This window comes from Panulirus ornatus, chromosome 38 (genome assembly GCF_036320965.1).
Source record: "Panulirus ornatus isolate Po-2019 chromosome 38, ASM3632096v1, whole genome shotgun sequence".
In the NCBI taxonomy this organism is placed as follows: Eukaryota; Metazoa; Arthropoda; class Malacostraca; order Decapoda; family Palinuridae; genus Panulirus; species Panulirus ornatus.
The window spans coordinates 17,898,867-17,920,958 of NC_092261.1; positions in this window are offsets into that span (position 1 = coordinate 17,898,867).

Genomic DNA, 22,092 nt, shown 5'->3' on the forward strand with positions numbered 1-22,092 from the left:
AAGAAAGTTAAAAGTAAATGTGAATAAGAGCAAGGTTATTAGGTACAGTAGGGTTGAGGGTCAAGTCAATTGGGAGGTGAGTTTGAATGGAGAAAAACTGGAGGAAGTGAAGTGTTTTAGATATCTGGGAGTGGATCTGGCAGCGGATGGAACCATGGAAGCGGAAGTGGATCATAGGGTGGGAGAGGGGGCGAAAATTCTGGGGGCCTTGAAGAATGTGTGGAAGTCGAGAACATTATCTCGGAAAGCAAAAATGGGTATGTTTGAAGGAATAGTGGTTCCAACAATGTTGTATGGTTGCGAGGCGTGGGCTATGGATAGAGTTGTGCGCAGGAGGATGGATGTGCTGGAAATGAGATGTTTGAAGACAATGTGTGGTGTGAGGTGGTTTGATCGAGTGAATAACGTGAGGGTAAGAGAGATGTGTGGAAATAAAAAGAGCGTGGTTGAGAGAGCAGAAGAGGGTGTTTTGAAGTGGTTTGGGCACATGGAGAGGATGAGTGAGGAAAGATTGACCAAGAGGATATATGTGTCGGAGGTGGAGGGAACGAGGAGAAGAGGGAGACCAAATTGGAGGTGGAAAGATGGAGTGAAAAAGATTTTGTGTGATCGGGGCCTGAACATGCAGGAGGGTGAAAGGAGGGCAAGGAATAGATTGAATTGGAGCGATGTGGTATACCGGGGTTGACGTGCTGTCAGTGGATTGAATCAAGGCTTGTGAGGCGTCTGGGGTGAACCATGGAAATCTGTGTAGGTATGTATATTTGCGTGTGTGGACGTATGTATATACATGTGTATGGGGGGGGTTGGGCCATTTCTTTCGTCTGTTTCCTTGCGCTACCTCGCAAACGCGGGAGACAGCGACAAAGTATAATAGAAAAAAAAAAACATATATATATATATATATATATATATATATATATATATATATATATATATATATATATATATATATGTATTCGTACTATTCGCCATTTCCCGCGTTAGCGAGGTAGCGTCAAGAACAGAGGACTGGGCCTTTGAGGGAATATCCTCACCTGGCCCCCTTCCAAAACCGTTTTGGACAATCACATGTTTACCAAATGGCGTCCTAGCTTCGTCTCTTCGATGTATATCAACTGACTGTTATATTTCTCTCTTGTGTCTCCCCTGATGATGTGATTATTACACGAAAGTGCACTTGGGAACTTTTCGTGTTTCATTTTCCCCATGGACTCATAGGAATATCTTGATCACGTGCAAAATTGTGATCCTTTCCAATATATATATATATATATATATATATATATATATATATATATATATATATATATATATATGGTTTTTCCTGAGTGATACTGTGATGGGTCCGCTTATGGTGATTTCACTAAATCCGGAGAGATTTTGTTTCTGAATGAGTGCATTCAGGTTACTTGCAGTATGACCCAAGTTTTAGTTAATCACGTCCTCGTTACATGTGTGGGGGATGGACTGACCCTCCACAACTACTTGAGACGAAATTTTTCCCTTGTTTGCCGAGATATCTGAGAAACCGCTGGGAACAAAGAGAATCTCGCCCCAAGATTATGAAAGAACTTCTCATTGTCCTCTCTTTATTCTCAGGTTACTTGTAAGAATGAGATTCTCTTTTTTTAAAAAAAAATCGTAAATGACGATTATAAAGACGAATGTCTCAACAGCGGTGGAGTTAAGTGACATGCAGCTCATATAGACTACATTTCCTTTTTTAATATGATATCACAGTGTGATTACTAACTTACACTATGAATAAATTATCACAGACAGGGCTTTTTGGGATAAATGATCACAGACAGGGCGTTTTTTTATCAAGGATCTGAACACCTTGAAAGTGTTATGGTATAGTTAGGTCAAACACTACGCTGTCATACTTCAGGGTCGTATCGTCGTGCTGAAGGGTCGCACCGTCGTGTACGGGAGGTAGAGAGAACATGATAAGTTACTGAGGGGACTTAAGGTGTTCATGAGTAAGGTCTAGCTCGCGTGCCACGAGGCGTGTCCTCTCCTCTCTAATACCCTGACTTTTCCGGCGCCATTTAAGTGATCATAAACAAAATTGAATTTGATGATTCCATCTTTACGCTCTTTTATATCATCGTTTTATAAGAGTTCCACGCAATTCTTTTTCTTTTTCTTTCTTTCAGTAGTAGATTACTTTTCTTTCAGACATGGAAGGCATCCAGCTGTGCACCGATCCATACGTGTGGCGAGGGCACACGTACATCTTGAACTTTCATTTAGGGTCATCAGCTTCGTCAAATGTTATACAATCGCTGGTCAGGCCTGATTGGGGATCAACCCTCATATCATAATCGAGGACGAAGCCATGGAATGTACTCGTACGCGGTCCATTTGTAATATTATTCTTAAATACTCCGCTTAATCATGTCCGGTATCTACTCGAGTATCGGTATTTACGTCAACATCTACTTTAATTTCTAATTTTCGGACACCGTAAGACCGAACGCTGTCATTTTGCATACCTACATGAACATTGATGTCACTACCTTTATTCAAGCATACTCCCAGTGATGTTTGTATCAAGACCATTTGCGAGGTAGCGAGGTAGCGCAAGGAAACAGACGAAAGAATGGCCCAACCCACCTACATACACATGTATATACATACACGTCCTACACATACACAAATACATACATATACATAGTAATAATAATAATAATAATAATAATAATAATAATAATGATAATAATAATAATATAATAATAATAATAATAATAATAATAATAACAATAATAATGATAATGATAATAATAATAATGATAATAACAGATATAACAACACGAACATAACAGTGTCAGATACTTATACATAATGTTTCAGATCTTATCTTCTGATTGATATCTTAGCTATGTCATATTCTATTCTGACCGTCTCTTTGTGCATGTTTCCTGTATCGTATATGATTCTGATCATCTATGATCACCGATTACTTGTACGCCAAGATTAATTGTATTCTGATCAGTGATCTAGCTGTGCCATATGTGAATCTAGCTCTTCTCTAATCGGTGATCAGATGCTCACTTGACATCATAAGAGTGCACATGTAATCGATCCTTCCTACTTTTCTTCACATTTTTGCCAAAGGGCCACGCCTCGCATTCACAAAGCACCGTCGGGACTATTATGCCATTAAACATGCCCTTTAAAGACAATGACTACTCTTTCCTTAATCAAATATGGAGGTAAATCACGCGTTCCTACTTGTGTGAGCAGATTAAAAAGACATGGTGACGTCACATAACCTTGACGAAAACCCACCTTCATCAGACACTATAGTCTCTAAACACCGATTGGATTAGGATCAGTGGATTGCCCTCCTTCCATTTAAAGATTAGGTGGAAGATTGATCACATATGTCATATCCAATATGAGTTTTGTTTTATATTCTTATCTAACTTTGCTGAGCACATTGTTGATGAACACGTCAGTAATGAGAGGAACAAAGTCATATGATTTTACACTCGCAGAAGAATGTTTTTCGAGGCTCGTTTCTTCTTCTTCAAAGACACCCTGGCTGAGGCTAGGGCGTGTGTGTGTTTGTGTGTCTGTGTGCCTGTGTGGGCGAGCATACACATAAATGGGAAGACACGGTACATATACAAGGTCAAGGGACGGGACAACACGAGTGCAAAAACCCTCTCCCCGTAACACACAAACACCAATAGTAATCACACACATTACTCCCTCTTGTTCCTCCTTCTTAGAGGCCCCAGTACCCGTACCCAACGCCAGATACCCTCGTGCATATCCCCCAGTCCAGAGACTCCAGTGCAACTTTTCACCCACACAAAAAAGAAAAAAAAAATTCCGAGCACTGCTGGCCCAACACAAGAGGGACCGGCTAGCGTATTGCAGCGCCTGACAAGCTTGTAATTTACCGCCTGATCACTACACAAGCACTACTGATTTATGGGCGGGAGGGGCATTTTTCTGCCCGGACTTGACCCCTCGTCATTTCCAAGGGTTTGTTCAACGGGTCGGGGATGAACAGAGCGGCCCATTGCTAAACTGGGTAGGATGAATAGCTTGCAGGCACCCTCTGCTGGGTGGAGGGTTGCGTTCATTTGGTTCATGGTGGATGAGCAAATTATGAAACTGTCTATTCGGTTGACGGTGTATAAATAAAGTTCTGGTTGAAGGTTTTAGTTCCCATGGTTAGTGCCAGAGGGGGGAACTGAATGGTTAATGCCGTCCCTGTACGTGATGGTTAGTGACTAAGATGGATAGATTTGAAATAAGGGGATGTATCGGTAAACAGATAACAGAGGACCTGATAACAAATGACAGTTTATCAACAGGAGGACAGTAAGAGTAACTCAAAGTCATGACAAACACAGATAGTGACAGTTCATTAAAGCAGAAGTCTCCTGGTTATGGCACGTAATGATGATGAATAGTTGTTACGTGGGTGGTGGTGGTGGGTGAATAGACTTAGTTTGTGCAGTTTATTGATGACGAATTACAGTGAGAGTGAGAGGCTGAATGGACGGTCGTGCTGTGTTGGATGAATACGATCATCACAGTTCAGTTACAATCAAACTGTGGGTGTCCAAGCTACGATCAACGGCCCGGGGGGACTGCAGGTGAAGAGATCGAGAGGCATTGTTCACTCGGGTGACAATGGTATAAGCAGATAGAGAAGGATTATTTGCTCGTTGAGGTTGAAGGCTGATACCTTAGCAGAGCTTTGAGTCTTTATTCACTGTACTGGTGGTTACATTGTGCGGTGACCTTGATCGACAAGCTGATGGTAATCGAGGTGCGAGATATCGACCAGAAGGAAAGCTGGGAATAAACGATGACTACACTAAGTCTATTGTATTGTTGTGGTGTATAAGCAACGCTTCAACGAGGCTGTAATACACTCAAACAACCCTTCAGCACAGCATAAATGCACTCAAGCAATTCTTCAGCAAAGCAACACTTATACATATAATCAGTACACTAAAGCAACACCATAAAATCAGTAATGCTATCAAACAACACTTCAGAATAGTAATGCTCAACTCAAGAAACACTTCAGCTAAGTAACAGTGCGCTCCAGCAAAATCTAACAAAGCAGTAATGCACTTAAACAAAACTTCAGTAAGCAGTAATGTACTCAAGGAACATTGTAGCTAATCACTTATACACTCAAGGAACACTTCAGCAAACCAATAATGCATTCAAGTAACACAGCAAAGCAGTAATGCACAAAAATAAAACTTCAACAAGACAATCATGCACTCACGCAGTACTTCAGCAAATCAAGAAAGGCTTCAAAAAATCAGTAATGTATTCAATTAACACTTCAGCAAAGTAGTTTTAAAGTAAAGGAATAACGCACCTGCGAATCCGTACCCCATGAAAGTCGTGGTTCAAAAAAAAGTCCAGCGATACAGAAACAAGCAACACTACACCCAACAAAGACACCAGAGCGTCACTTCAACAAAGCAACACTTCGACAGTGTACGTCTACAGGAACAACACCCCAACCAGAAAAAAAACAGTTCTAAGACAAAATATCACTTCAGAGTAACACCCAAGCAAAACATTACTCCTCCGAAGCAATACTTGTGACCAAGCCACACTTGAGTGTGCTGAAACTAGACGACAAGAGCTGAAGCCGCTAGCGGATCGCAACGCCTTTAAGTTTTGATTTAGTGAGGCAGCAGCTGACGCCTCCAGAGGTCGGGGGGCCTACAATATTGATACGAGGGGAGCGGAGTGAGGGTGGGAGGGGTAGGTTTGTGATATCATGTGTGGAGGAGGGTGTGGCAGAGGGAGGGTGAAGGGTGGGAGGGTGTTCATGGTGTAGTTATGGAGGGTTGAGTCGAGGTTGGGTAGGTGGAGTAGGGTGTAAAGGGAAGAATGTGTAGTTTTTGTTTTGATGTGTGTGTGTGTGTGTGTGTGTGTGTGTGTGTGTGTGTGTGCGCGCGCGCGCACGCGCTTTTGTGTAAACACATAAAAGTAAAGATATCGTGCCTATATACAAGGTTAAGAGACAAGACAACACGAGTTTAAAACTCTCTCCCGTAACACAAAATAATCAAATGACACACACACACACACACACGGGCCTCCGTAGTGTCGTGGTTAATGTTAGCTACAATGAGTCACCACGGACCGTCCAGGGGTCGGACTCGCTTGGGTTCGAACCCTGAAAACAGCAGTCGGCCTACTTTCAACCCAGGTGTTCATCCTCCTCCTCTTGTGGCTGATCGATAATACAGCGCTCAAAAGCGAAATACTCAAAATGAAGCAGCAACCATGAGTAAAGAAAGAACATTCTTCCCTAAAGATAGCCTGAGACACACTGAGGCGGGTTGCTGGTGCTCACACCGTTAGAAAAACTAGTCTCAGCAACCAGATGTACGATAATTACAACATGAGAGCGTCATATACTTCTCCTAGTAAACCTTGGCCGTATATCGACTTTGAAAATATAAAGGGTGGGGTGCGGAAGTTTTTTGGGGGGACAACACATATGAGGAAAGACACAGTATTTAGAGACGAGGCAACATGAGTGCAAAACTCTTCCCCATAACACAAACACACACGAAGGAAAAAAAGAGAAATGGTGGCGGGTAATCATCGACAAGGGAAATACTACCGACTGGGCATCGGCGGAGTTAGTGATACCAGAGAGTAAGCTGGCACTGCAGTGGCTGTCAAGTTCCGCTTCCTTGCTCAGTTTGTCATATCTTTTTTGCCTCATATACTTAATATTAAGGCTGCAGATACACATTCTCTAGACATATAATACACGTCAACATTTCACACACACACGGCTATCCTTATTTCTGAAATAAATTTTCCTGCAGTGAGCGCTACGCGCTAGCCCTACCTTAACGCAAAATCCTCTAAAACGTTATCCACACTGCACAAATAGATATATACAAACACACACAGTACTCTGGACGCTTGCATGTTTGTTAATTACTAAACTGTATATTCAGGATTTTAATTTACGTACTTTAATTTACGTAATAAAATATTTTTTTGTTGTCCTCCAGCGATCTGTTACCGGTAGCTGAGGGCCATCCATTCCGTTATGCGTTTGTGTTGATGACGACGAATCAGCTGACAATTTGCAGTCACTGGCTGGACCCCCCGTTTGCCCTGATGGAAGCCTTTAACCAGTGTTTCTATATGACTGCATTGTCTTTTTTATGTTAGCTGAGATGGCACCAGCAGCGAACGCCCTCATTGACGCCATCTCATTAACGCTCTCTCTCTCTCTCTCTCTCTCTCTCTCTCTCTCTCTCTCTCTCTCTCTCTCTCTCTCTCTCTCATATATATATATATATATATATATATATATATATATATATATATATATATATATACATTCCTATGAGTCCTCGGGGAAATGAAACACGATGTTCCCAAGTGCACTTACGTGTAATAATCACATCATCAGGGGAGATACGAGAAAAAATATAGCAATTTACATACAATAAAGAGACGTAGTTAGGACGCCTAGGGGTAGATGAAATAATGAGTTAATTGTGGACTGACTGCCGCAACCAGGATTCGAACCTAAGCCCTTGACCCTCGGCCGCCCCGTAAGTGTGGCATAGCCAGAAATGTTAACCCCAGGATTTCTCATACAACGATCTAACCTTATCAGGTGTCTTCCCCCCCCCCCACCTTCCTCTTATCAGTACGTCTGGCATCAAACAACACCTCCTCAACCTGCTTATTTCTCTTTGCTGAAAGGACAGCTCAAAAGCCGGAGCCGCTGAAGGTTCATTGCTCCACTCAGGGAAAAAATATCATCAAATATATTTTCGAAATAGGAAAAGAATTATCGAATCTAACTTAGAATAATCTTTAGAGAGGTCAATAAAGAGAATTAACGTCAAGTATATTATCGTTAAGTACCGAAATCTGGCCAACGAGATGTACTCACCCAAGCTTCCACGATATCATAACCCAGCACAGTAGCATATACAGTGGCGTCAATATATATGTGTATATATATATATATATATATATATATATATATATATATATATATATATATATATATATTCCTATGAGTCCACGGGGAAAACGAAACACGATAAGTTCCCAAGTGCACTTTCGTGTAATGATCACATGATAAGGGGAGACACAAGAGAAATATAACAGTCAGTTGATATACAACGAAGAGACGTAGCTAGGACGCCTAGCTTACGCCTCGGTTACTGAGAGGACAAGAGCAAAGGAAGGAGTAGCACTACCCCTGAAACAGGAGTGGTGGGAGTGTGTGATAGAGTGTAAGAAAGTAAACTCTAGATTAATATGGGGAGAACTGAAAGTGGATGGAGAGAGATGGGTGATTATTGGTGCCTATGCACCTGGTAATGAGAAAAAAGATCATGAGAGGAGAGTGTTTTGGGAGCAGTTGAGTGAGTGTGTTAGTAACTTTGAAAGCACGAGACCGGGTTATAGTGATGGGTGATTTGAATGCAAAGGTGAGTAATGTTGCAGTTGAGGGTATAATAGGTGCACATGGGGTTTTCAGTTTTGTAAATGGAAACAGTGAAGAGCTTGTAGATTTGTGTGCTGAAAAAGGATTGGTGATTGGGAATACCTGGTTTAAAAAGAGAGATACGTATGTAAGTAGGAGAGATGGCCAGAGAGCGTTATTGGATTACGTGTTAATTGATATGCGTGTAAAAGAGAGACTTTTGGATATTAATGTGCTGAGAGGGGCAGCTGGAGGGATATCTGATCACTATCTTGTGGAGGAGAAGGTGAAGATTTGTAGAGGTTTTCAGAAAAGAAGACAGAATGCTCGGGAGAAGAAAGTGGTGAGAGTAAGTGAGCTTGGAAACGAAACGCGTGAGGAAGTACCTGGAGATACTGAGTACAGAATGGATAAAGGTGAGAACAAATGAAGTAAGGGGAAATGGGGGCGCAATGGGATGTATTTAGGGAAGCAGTGATGGCCTGCGCAAAACATGCATGTGGCATGAGAAATATGGGAGGTGGGCAGACAAGAAAGGGCAGTGAATGGTGGAATGACGATGTGAGATTGTTAGTAAAAGAGAAGAGAGAGATGTTTGGACGATTTTTGCAGGGAGGTAGTGCAAATGACCGGGAGATCTATATCAGAAAGCGGCAGGAGGTCAAGAGAAAGGTGCAAGTGGTGAAAAAGAGGGCAAATGAGTGTTGGTGTGAGAGAGTATCAGAAAATTTTAGGGGAAAATGAAAAGATGTTTTGGAGGGAGGTAAATAAGGTGTGGAAGACAAGAGAACAAATGGGAACATTGGTGAAGAGGGAAAATGGGATGGTAATAACAAGTAGTGAAGAAGTGAGGAGATGTTGTATGTGTTTGATGGTAGAGTGGCAGAGATAGGGCGTTTTGGTCGGGGTGGTGTGCGAAGTGAAAGGGTTTGGGAGAATGGTATGGTGAACAGAGAAGAGGTTGTGAAAGCTTTGCGGAAGATGAAAGCCGGCAAAGTGGCGGGATTGGATGGTACTGCAGTGGAATTTATATAAAAAGGGGAGGGGGGTGACTGTTGTTGATTGGTTGGTTAGGATATCCATTGTATGTATGGATGGATCATGGTGAAGTGCCTGAGGATTGGCGGAATGCATGCATAGTGCCACTGTACAAAGGCAAAGGGGATAAAGGTGTTCAAATTACAGAGGTATAAGTTTGTTGAGTATTTATGGGAAATTATATGGGAGGGTATTGACTGAGAGGGTAAAGGCATATACAGAGCATCAGACTGGGGAAGAGCAGTGTGGTTTCAGAAGTGGTAGAGGATGTGTGGATCAGGTGTTTCCTTTGAAGAATGTACGTGATAAATACTTAGAAAAACAGATGGATTTGTATGTGGCATTTATGGATCTGAAGAAGATATATAAGAGGGTGGATAGAGATGCTTTGTGGAAGGTTTCAGGAGTATAAGGTGTGGGAGGTAAGTTGCTAGAAGCAGTAAAAAGATTTTACTAAGGATGTAAGGCATGTGTACGAGTAGGAAGAGAGGAAAGTGATTGGTTCCTAGTAAATGTCAGTTTGCGGCAGGGGTGGGTTATGTCTCCATGGTTGTTTAATTTGTTTATGGATGGGTTGCTTAAGGCGGTGAATGCAAGAGTTTTGGAGAGAGGGGCAAGTAAGCAGTCTGTTGTGGATGAGAGGGACTGGGAAGTGAGTCAGTTCTTGCTCGTAGATGATACACCGTTGGTGGCAGAATCGGGTGAGAAACTGCAAAGGTTGGTGACTGAGTTTGGTAAAGTGTGCGAGAGGAGAAAGTTGAAAGTAAATGTGAAAAAAAGCAAAGTTATCAGATTCACTAGGGTGGAGGGACAAGTTAATTGGAAGGTAAGTTTCAATGGAGAAAAACCGGTGGAAGTTAAGTGTTGCACATGTCTGGGAGTGAACTTAGCAGCGGATGGAACCATGGAAGCGGAAGTGAGTCAGAGGGTGGAGGGGGGAGCGAAGGTTCTGGGAGCGTTGAAGAATGTGTGGAAGGCGAGAACGTTATCTGGGAGAGCAAAAATGGGTATGTTTGAAAGAATAGTGGTTCCAACAATGTTATATGGTTGTGAGCCATGGGCTATAGACAGGACTGTGCGGAAGAGGGTGGATGTGTTGGAAATGAAATGTATGAGGACAATATGTGGTGTGAGGTGGTTTGATCGAGTAAGTAATGGAAGGGTAAGAGAGATGTCTGGTAATCAAAACTGGAGAGAATGAGTAGGGAAAGATAGACAAAGAGAATGGAGTGAAAAAAATTTGAGCGATCGGAGCCTGAACATACTGGAGGGTGATAGGTGTGCAAGGAATAGTGTGAATTAGAACGATGTGGTACACCGGGGTGGACGTGCTGTCAAGGGATTGAACCAGGGCATGTGAAGCGTCTTGGGTAAACCATGGAAAGTTTTGTGGGGCCTGGACGTGGAAAGGGAACTGTGGTTTCAGTGCATTACACATGACAGCTAAAGACTGAATGTGAACGAATGTGGTCTTTTATTATCTGTTCCTTGCGTTGCCTCGCTGGGTTGGGGTGGGGAGGATGCTACCTCGTGTGTGGTGGGGCGGCGACAGGAATGGGTGAAGGCAGCAAGTATGGATATATACATGTGTATGTATATGTATGTATACATTGAAATGTATAAGTATGTATATGTGCGTGTGTGGGCGTGTATATATACATATATATATATATATATATATATATATATATATATATATATATATATATATATATATATATATATATATATATATATATTTTTTTTTTTTTTTTTTTTTATATATTGTGTGTGTGGTTGTGAGGTGGGACAAAACTATATCTGATAAATTAATGGCCAACCCGCCCACCATCAGCATGAATGACTACACACGTCGCGATTTTTACTAGCAAAAATACATTTTACCTAATCTTAGCTTTCATGTGTTATCACCGACCAAGTCCTTCACATCTGCCCTTATTTTCATGGTTATCCAAGCTTTTAGGTAACAGACAGCGAGTCGACCCGTATACCCATCATCCAATTCTTTCTATTCCTTGCACGTCCTTTCACCTCTGCATGATCAGGACCGATCACAATTTTCCTCCATCCTCCTCACTTGTCTCCACTTCTTCGTCCCTCACTGAACATATATCCTCTTTGTCATCTTTCCTATTCATTCTCTCCATGCACTAAACCATTATACACCCTGCTTCAATTTATACACACATCTCTTCTTACTATCATAACACTCACACCATTCCTCAAACATCTCATTTCCAGACATCCACCCTCGAAACCCTATCTATGGCCCACGCCTCGCAACTATATAACATTGTTGGAACCACTATTCCTTCAAACATACCCATTTTTGCTTTCTGAGACAATGTTCTCGCCTTCAACACATTCTTCAACGCTCCCAGAACTTTTGCCCCCTCCCCCACCCTGTGACTCACTTCCGCTGCCATGGTTCCATCCGTTGCCAAATCCACTCCCAGATACCTAAAACATTTCACTTTCTCCAGTTTTTCTCCATTCAAACTTACCTCCCAAGTGACTTGTCCCTCAACCTTACTGTATCTAATAACCTTGCTCTTGTTCACATTTACTTATATATATATATATATATATATATATATATATATATATATATATATATATATATATATATATATATATATATATATATTTTTTTTTTCATACTATTCGCCATTTCCCGCGATAGCGAGGTAGCGTTAAGAACAGAGGACTGGGCCTTTGAGGGAATATCCTCACCTGGCCCTCTTCTCTGTTCCTTCTTTTGGAAAATTAAAAAAAAAAAAAAACGAGAGGGGAGGATTTCCAGCCCCCCGCTCCCTTCCCTTTTAGTCGCCTTCTACGACACGCAGGGAATACGTGGGAAGTATTCTTTCTCCCCTATCCCCAGGGAAAACGTATATATATATATACTGAGAACCAATCACTTTCCTCCCCAGTCAGCTTCCCCGCGCCACCTCGCAAATGCGGGACACAGCGACAAAGCAACAAAATACACATACACACACACATATATATATATATATATATATATATATATATATATATATATATATATACATTTTACTGCTCCGTCGCTGCCCCCCGCATTTGCGAGGCAGCGCAAGGAAACAGACCAAATATATATATATATATATATATATATATATATATATATATATATATATATATATATATATATATATATTTTCTTTTTTTTTGCTTTGTCGCTGTCTCCCGCGTTTGCGAGGTAGCGCAAGGAAACAGACGAAAGAAATGGCCCAACCCAACCCCATACACATGTATATACATACACGTCCCCACACGCAAATATACATACCCATACATCTCAATGTACACATGTATATACACACACAGACATATACATATATACACCTGCACACAATTCACACTGTCTGTCTTTATTCATTAAATGGCCCAAACCACCCCCATACACATGTATATACATTCGTCCACACACGCAAATATACATACCTACACAGCTTTCCATGGTTTACCCCAGACGCTTCACATGCCCTGATCAATCCACTGACAGCACGTCAACCCCGGTATACCACATCGATCCAATTCACTCTATTCCTTGCCCTATATATATATATATTCGAATGTGAAAGAGTTCTTCAGAAGCACAATTGTTTAGAGTATACGATACCCTCACAGAGACAGGATTCGAACCTTTGGTAATTGTGGTGACAGTCAGAGAGCTTATCCACTCATCCAGTGGAGTCCATCCTAGAGACCTAGCGAGTCGATCACAAGTAATCGAGTATCATTTGTCGAGCATACTCTGAGTGTAGCCACATGTGGTTGAGGTTTGAATTCTCTCTCTCTCTCTCTCTCTCTCTCTCTCTCTCTCTCTCTCTCTCTCTCTCTCTCTCTCTCTCTCTATCCTCTCTCTCTCTGAGCTACACTCTATGTACCACGTAAGGGCGCGGTGCAAGCACCATGTTTTGTACGGATTCCTCAGCGGTGATAGGGAGATATCGGTAAAACGTTACTGTGGGGCATGTTGGATGAACGAGTCTCCATTACATTTGATCGAGTAGCAAGTTCCCTATCTGACTGCCTCTATAAGTGGCAGGGATTCTCTGCGTGTTGCAGAAGCAGACAATAACGGGTCGGAGAGGGTGCTTGGATATCCTTCCATCCAATTTCACATTTCCAAAAGAAGGAACAGAAAAGTAAGCCAAGAGAGGATTTTTTTCTTTAAGGCTCTCATCTGTTATTAACGCTACCTCGCAAAAACGGGAAGTGGCTAATATCTATGATTTGATATTTCATTTTATTATACTTGATCGCTGCTTCCCGCATCAGCGAGGTAGAGCCAGCAAGCAGACAAGGAATGGCCCATCCACTAATATATATATATATATATATATATATATATATATATATATTTTTTTTTTTTTTTTTTTTTTTTTTTTTTTTTTTATACTTTGTCGCTGTCTCCCGCGTTTGCGAGGTATATATATATATATATATATATATATATATATATATATATATATATATATCCCTGGGGATAGGGGAGAAAGAATACTTCCCACGTATTCCCTGCGTGTCGTAGAAGGCGACTAAAAGGGGAGGGAGCGGGGGGCTGGAAATCCTCCCCTCTCGTTTTTTTTTTATTTTTTTTTCTTTTTTTTAATTTTCCAAAAGAAGGAATAGAGAAGGGGGCCAGGTGAGGATATTCCCTCAAAGGCCCAGTCCTCTGTTCTTAACGCTACCTTGCTAATGCGGGAAATGGCGAATAGTTTGAAAGAAAAGAAAGAAATATATATATATATATATATATATTTCTTTTTTTTTTGCTTTGTCGCTGTCTCCCGCGTTTGCGAGGTAGCGCAAGGAAACAGACGAAAGAAATGGCCCAACCCACCCCCATACACATGTATATACATACGTCCACACACGCAAATATACATACCTACACAGCTTTCCATGGTTTACCCCAGACGCTTCACATGCCTTGATTCAATCCACTGACAGCACGTCAACCCCGGTATACCACATCGCTCCAATTCACTCTATTCCTTGCCCTCCTTTCACCCTCCTGCATGTTCAGGCCCCGATCACACAAAATCTTTTTCACTCCATCTTTCCACCTCCAATTTGGTCTCCCTCTTCTCCTCGTTCCCTCCACCTCCGACACATATATCCTCTTGGTCAATCTTTCTTCACTCATCCTCTCCATGTGCCCAAACCATTTCAAAACACCCTCTTCTGCTCTCTCAACCACGCTCTTTTATTTCCACACATCTCTCTTACCCTTACATTACTTACTCGATCAAACCACCTCACACCACATATTGTCCTCAAACATCTCATTTCCAGCACATCCACCCTCCTGCGCACAACTCTATCCATAGACCACGCCTCGCAACCATACAACATTGTTGGAACCACTATTCCTTCAAACATACCCATTTCTGCTTTCCGAGATAATGTTCTCGACTTCCACACATTCTTGAAGGCTCACAGGATTTTCGCCCCCTCCCCCACCCTATGATTCACTTCCGCTTCCATGGTTCCATCCGCTGCCAGATCCACTCCCAGATATCTAAAACACTTCACTTCCTCCAGTTTTTCTCCATTCAAACTTACCTCGCAATTTACTTGACCCTCAACCCTACTGTACCTAATAACCTTGCTCTTATTCACATTTACTCTTAACTTTCTTTTTCACACACTTTACTAAACTCAGTCACCAGCTTCTGCAGTTTCTCACATGAATCAGCCACCAGCGCTGTATCATCAGCGAACAACAACTGACACACTTCCTAAGCTCTCTCATCCACAACAGACTGCATACTTGCCCCTCTTTCCAAAACTCTTGCATTCACCTCCCTAACAACCCCATCCATAAACAAATTAAACAACCATGAAGACATCACACACCCCTGCCGCAAACCTACATTCAATTAGAACCAATCACTTTCTTCTCTTCCTACACGTACACATGCCTTACATCCTTGATAAAAACTTTTCAATGCTTCTTACAACTTGCCTCCCACACCATGTATTCTTAGCACCTTCCATAGAGCATCTCTATCAACTCTATCATATGCCTTCTCCAGATCTATATATGCTACGTACAAATCCATTTGCTTTTCTAAGTATTTCTCACATACATTCTTCAAAGCAAACACTTGATCCACATATCCTCTACCACTTCTGAAACCACACTGCTCTTCCCCAATCTGATGCTCTGTACATGCCTTCACCCACTCAATCAATACCGTCCCATATAATTTACCAGGAATACTCAACAAACTTATACCTCTGTAATTTGAGCACTCACTCTTATCCCCTTTGCCTTTATACAATGGCACTATGCACGCATTCCGCCAATATTGTTGGAAAGGATCACAATTTTGCGCGTGATCAAGATATTCCTATGAATCCACGGGAAAAATGAAACACGATAAGTTCCCATGTGCACTTTCGTATAATAATCACATTATCAGGGGAGACACAAGAGCCAAATATAACAGTCAGTTGATATACATCGAAGAGACGAAGTTACGACGCCATTTGGTAAACATGCGATCGTCCAAGACAGACAACGAGCGTTCATAAACTCATCATTTTACAAATTTTATCAACATAATTATAAGTTATTAATGTCTATAGATCATTAAGATTTAATAGTATGCTTATGTGATTAAATGATAAGATTCAATGATGTATCTGGTGGTAATATACTACTCTCTCTCTCTCTTAGAGCATCTCTTACTCCTCTCTCTCTCTCCTCTCTCTCTCTCTCCCTCTCTCTCTCTCTCTCATCATTCTAATCTTTTCTCGGATTAACTTTAGTGTACGTTAGAATGAAAATAATATATTTCAGTGAATGTAGTTTGCAGTATATGATATTATATGTTTTGAAATGAAAAATGAATGGTGATACTGGGTAATATGCCTAATATTACTCACGTCTTTTATTGCTTTGCAAGTGAGTATTGTTGCATATAGTTCAGATGTTGGGAAGATTCATTTTGTTATGATGATAATTGTGATTATTGATATATATAGAAGTGTGACTGAGTTTGTAAATATGTGGAAGAAGAGTTAATAATGTGATAGAGCAAGTTATAGTAAATAGTTGATTTGTCATCATTGGGTGTTGAATAGAAACTGAATATGTTTTATATCTGGAGTGGATCTGTCGAGACCTGGACGGATAGCGTAGGTGGAGGGCGCGAAAGACTTGAAATGTGTGGCGAACTATCCGAAGAAATGGTATGTGAGAGTGTCCAACTTGTATGGTGCGAGCGGGCTGTAGAGTTCGAGATGATTGCTATCGAATTGAGACTGTGTGCCGAGTGTTTACGTAGTGTAGGTAGAGATTTTGTGGAAAAAAAAAAAGTGGTGAGAGAAAAAAAAATTTGAAGGAGGATTTGGCCACACCCGGTACTCTTTAGGAACGCCTGTACCACGAGGCATAATGGTACGGGGAGATGATCTTTCCCCTAATGTAGGAGACCAATATTGAAGCGGAAAGATTTAGTTCTACAAGGATATTCTATGGCATCGAGATGCCCTGATATAGGAGTAAAATGGGCACATTACCAAAAATATCGTACTGGATTGTATAACTGGGCGTGATGTCAACGTTTGATAACAGCCATAGCAAGTTCCAACCATGCAAGCAGTCTGTTAGGACGTGGACCATAGCATTTCTTGGCATAAACTTGTTTTCATTTTAAGGCGGACTGGGTATATGTCACGATTTATTTGCGTCTGTTTCTGGCTTACTCGAAACAGTGGGCCACGAACATAAAGAATTAAAAAAAGAAAAAGAAAATTCAATATTATTCCTGTAAACTATGTTATATTAAATCATGTAAACTAAGTATAATACATTATATCTATAAAACGGAAATAATATAGATAGTATCGTATGTGACCCGTCTGGATTTTACCGTGATTATTTGCGCTTATTCAAGTCGTCCTTTATAGCTTTACCTCACGGAAGAAAAATTCGAAAAGTTTTGTTAATAATATATTTTAAGAAAGAAATATGAAGAAAGAACATAGCATCAAATATTAAGTTTATAATTACAAGTTTTCTTTGTCTCGTACTAATAGACCATTCCCGATTTGCGACATACGCTTATCCAGTTACATGATCTGTGGCATTATCATCGTTATCATTGTACCTCATTTTCTCCCTTTTCCAGCTCGGCTTCAAGTTCTTTTTAGCAGAATAAGACGATTTTGAAGTAAAAGAATATAATAAAAAAAAAATATAAAAATATAAATTTCACTCCTATACTTTTAGATTATCTACGAATGGCTGGATCGTGTGGAAGTAATCCAATTGAGCTACAAGGAAGAATGCAAGTATCGATTTTAAGTACTTATGGTTGCTTGAATTACAAGCATGAAGGCTCTAGAGAATTAATTGTATGAAATGTCTTAACCAAACATATTCGTCACTGGATCATGTTAGTAACTGGAGCGTAGATGAAACGTTAGCATAAACGATCCCTATAGCATATTCCACCTCAGGCAGAGTCTGTTCCAGGACTGTGGCCATAGCCATTCACTGGCATAAACTTGTTTTCTTCACTAAGCCGACTGGATTAACATAAGTATCATCGAGGTGTATTTTGTCAGACTGTTTGACTTACTAAGTACATTGGGCCTCTGAACATACACGATTTTAGGGGAAACTGCTTTTCAAGTCTTCAGTTTCCCTGTCAAAAGCCTCTGGTTATGTACATAAATCATGTAAACTAACGTAAATCACATTATTCTATAAATCTCCGGGGAGACCAAATCATAGAAGTGATCGAGTGGAGCCCCGTCTGGTTTTACTGAATGAATTATGGGGCTCTAACTTCCAAGTCGTCCTTTATATGACTTGACCGTTCACCCGAGAGAACAAATGTCGAAAAGTTTTGTTCGCAATAATATATTCTTAAGAAAGAAAAGAAAGAAAGAACGAAAGCCCATCAAATATTCACGTTTCGAGTGAATATAGCAAGGTATTCTTGTCTCGTACCTAAGAGACTCCAGTGTATTTTCAACCATACTTATCCAGGTTTCGCATGTTATTATCATTATCATTTCATTATCATTGTTACCTCATTTTCTTCCTTTTCCAGGGACTCGGGCAGCTTCAAAGATTTGCTATTATCAGTAGCAGAGATAAGACGGATTTCTTTGAAGTTAATATTTCGACGATATATATATATATATATATATATATATATATATATATATATATATATATATATATATATATATATATATATGAGATGGCTGATTGTGTGTGGATGTAACCAAGATGAGGAGAAAGGAGAAATGGCAAGTATGTTTATGGAAAGGAACTTTGATGTTCTGGCTCTGAATTAAACAAAGCTGAAGGATAAAGAGAAAGAATTGTATGGAACTGTCTTAGGAGCAAGTCGAGGCGTCGTGTGAAAGCAAGAACTTAGGAAGGGGTAGCAATACTGCTGGAGCAAGAGTTGTGAGAGTGTGTGAAAAAGTGTAAGGTAAAGAAATTCAGCTGATGTCTTTTCAAATGAAAGCGTGTTGTGAGAGATGGAGGATTATAATCTTATAAGTGTGAATGCATCTAGCAATGAAATCATGCGCAAATCATGGGAACAAATGGGTACGTGTGTCAACAGTTTTGATGCAAGAGATCCGGTATTAGTGATGGGAAGGCGATTAATGATGGTAGTTGAGGGTATGACTAAGGGTCATGGGGTATTCAAGTAAGGTGAATGGATATGGTGAACATCTTGTGGAATTGTGCTGAGAAAGGGTAAGTGACCAGGAATGCCAGTTCTAAAACGAGAGACATATACAAGTATAAGTATGTGAGTAGGAGAGATGGTCAGCGGGCATTGGTGGATTACCCTCTAACTGATAAACGTCCAAAAGAGAGTTTTGAATTTGAATGTGTTGAGAGGGGCAGCTTCTGGTATGTCTGATTATTATCTTATGGATGGGAGGGTGAAATTTGCAGAGGCTTTCGGAAAAGAGAAAATAGTATGTGTAAGAGATTTGTATGAAGAAATTTAGTGCAAAATTGCAAAAGGTGAGAGCAAATATAACTGAAATGGATTGGATGAATGGAGAGAGTGAGTGAGAAGACGTTGACAAAGAGGATATTTATGTCAGAAGTGGAGGGAACGAGGAGAAGGGGGAGATGAAACTGGAGATGGAAGGACTGAGTGAAAAAGATTTCGAGCGATCGGGGCCTGAACATGAAGGAGGGAGAAAGGCGTGCAAGGAATTGAGTGAATTAGAACGATATGGTATACTGGGGTTGAGGTGCTGTCAGTGGACTGAACCAGGGCATGTGAAACGTCTGGGGGAAACCATGGAAAGGTCTATGGGGCCTGGTTGTGGATATGGAGCTGTGGTTTCGGTGCATTACACGTGACAGCTAGAGAATGGAGGTTGACGAATGCGATTTCTTCATCTTTTCCTGACGCTACCTCACTAACGCGGCAATTAAGTATGATATATATAAATATAAATATATATATATATATATATATATATATATATATATATATATATATATATATATATATATATACCTAGGATTTGTTTTAGCTAGCAAAGAAAAAATTACATAGAATAAAAGAACATGAAGGATTTCTCAGCTGTAATGTTGGTAGTAAATACAGCATCTTGGATAATACACTAGATATATAACAAGGTTGGAGCACCTGGAATGAATGCCAAGTAATTTCCTGCATTGGTGAGAGCCTGACAGAAGCACATGTCTTACCAATTTCATAAGCCTTACAAGATATTTAGGCTCTTTAAGGTAACATAAAAATCTCGAAATTTTCTTAGTACACGTCAGTGGTTGAGATAAGGAAAAATCCATAAGATCTTATGCAAAAGAGAGAGAGAGAGGGAGAGAGAGAGAGAGAGAGAGAGAGAGAGAGAGAGAGAGAGAGAGAGAGAGAGAGAGTCTATCTTTCAGTCACACATCCATCTGTCTCCCTATTGGCAGGTTCTGCGTGACTATAGGTATATTCATGCAGCTTGAGGGCGGCTCGGCTGGACTAAATGGGATCCAAGACACAACGCGACCATTACGATCCTTCTTCAAGGGTGCTGGACACGCTCACGTGGCCATGGCTGGGCAGGACCGCCCCTGTTTCTCATGCCAACTGGAGAGGTTCCAGTTCTCTCTGTGAGCGATTGATTTGTTGTTCCTTCTTACAGATTCCTCCATTTTCTGTTCTCATCTGGTTCCATCTTTAATCACTGATATTCAAGCACTTGTGAACAATATCATCTGCAAAAACGTGCAATAATTGTTTCAATTGCAATGGTTCCTGCTTCGTTGAAATACATGGAGAGAGAAACCTGTTCAAGTGGTCCGGGAATCATCTAAGTATACTAGGTAAAAAAAGCATCGAAAAGCGAGTATAACGTCGGTGTGGTTCATGGAGCCTAACAGATCCAATAAGCTGTTCACAGGGATGAGTGTCCAAGGGAACAAGTTACCAAGCACTCCGGACATATTCTATGGCCAAGTAAGAATGCTATACGTGACATCTCTTTAAAAGCTTTACAAAGGACATTTTCTGAAGTCCAGCTGAGGTTCTTTCTTTCGCCTAGTAGGTGGGGATTTGCCCGAGGCTCACTGCAGAGACTTAAAGACGACTGAGGAAACTGGAGTGTACACAGAAGAGAAGATACTCCTTACTGAAGGGTATATCATAGGCTGATTGAAGGGTCTGTTTTATGTCCTAAGACGCTACATTATAAGACTTTCTCAAGGCTCACTGTCGGCCATCTAGTTTGTATGAGAAGGTTTTTCTTGACCAAATGGAAGTCTAAGAAAGCCTCATAGTCAGATTTGACCGCTTACTGAAAAGGGAAGCATTTATGATATATAAGTGCATTCTTTATCTCTCTCTCTTCTTTATCTCTCTTTCTCGCTCTTCAGATCAAGTCATAGTGACCATGAGGAAAAAACCATATGATATTCGTAGTCTACGAATCATCTGTCTTAGCGAGGAGTCTTCTTGAGACTACTGAGGTATACGTCTCTAAGGCACTGTATTATTTCTTTAAGTTTGTATTCTGGACTGTTGAAGGTTTAGTCATTAGATTTCTTAAGGTTTGGTAGATTAAGGCTCAACGAGCTGGCATAAGTTGAAGACAGTGCCTTCTCATGATGGCTGAAGTAACAAATGACTGACACTTGAGTGAAAATTGTCTCGCCAATGCTCTTTGAGGAATCTGTTTTCAGGTTCAATGATGAGACAATGCGTGACTCACGAGGAAAATATCGAGAGGTCTACAATTTTTCTGAAGCCTTACGGGAAAGTTTCCAATGATAACCCAAGACATACAAGCTATGATTAAGATACGTTCTAAAGGTCACTGATGAAACAATTCACAGGTCATCAGCAATACTTTCTAAGTTTTACTAAGTTTATGAGATTCTCCGATAAGGCTTTCTACGGCCCGCTGGGGGAAGCTTTCTCCCGCTAAAGACGCTTTCTAAGACTCACCAGGGAAAACTTTCGAGGACACACTGAGGAAACTTTGCTGCACGATGACCACCTAGGGCCCACGGAAGAGACACTCCAAGGCGG